The 212-nt window shown below is 44.8% G+C and overlaps 1 protein-coding gene across 4 annotated transcripts in view; it reads right to left on the bottom strand.

The window, feature by feature from the left end:
* The window catches only part of rgp1 (GP1 homolog, RAB6A GEF complex partner 1), a 9,626-nt gene that overhangs the window by 8,228 nt on the left and 1,186 nt on the right, over nt 1–212 (bottom strand). The gene's annotated exons all lie outside the window — the stretch shown is intronic.

Raw genomic sequence — 212 nt, 5'->3', positions numbered from 1 at the left:
CACTTTCATGGTACCTAAAACCCAGGATTGGTGCAAACTAAACTGAAACTTACCTGGCTAGCAAGCTAATCCGGCTTCATGGTACAGGTCCCCGGTTAGGTTCATAGAGTAAGTTACTACGGTAACTGACTCTGAGTATAAGTTAACTCCCTTTCTGAAACGGGCTTGACTTACCCTGCTTTCTCGGGTTTGACAAACCTCCCATTCTGAAA

The sequence above is a fragment of the Sinocyclocheilus rhinocerous genome, unplaced genomic scaffold (assembly GCF_001515625.1).
Source record: "Sinocyclocheilus rhinocerous isolate Xijiao unplaced genomic scaffold, SAMN03320098_v1.1 scaffold105, whole genome shotgun sequence".
Lineage (NCBI taxonomy): Eukaryota > Metazoa > Chordata > Actinopteri > Cypriniformes > Cyprinidae > Sinocyclocheilus > Sinocyclocheilus rhinocerous.
The sequence above is the reverse complement of the archived record's forward strand: the minus strand, read 5'-3'. Positions and strand labels throughout refer to the sequence as shown.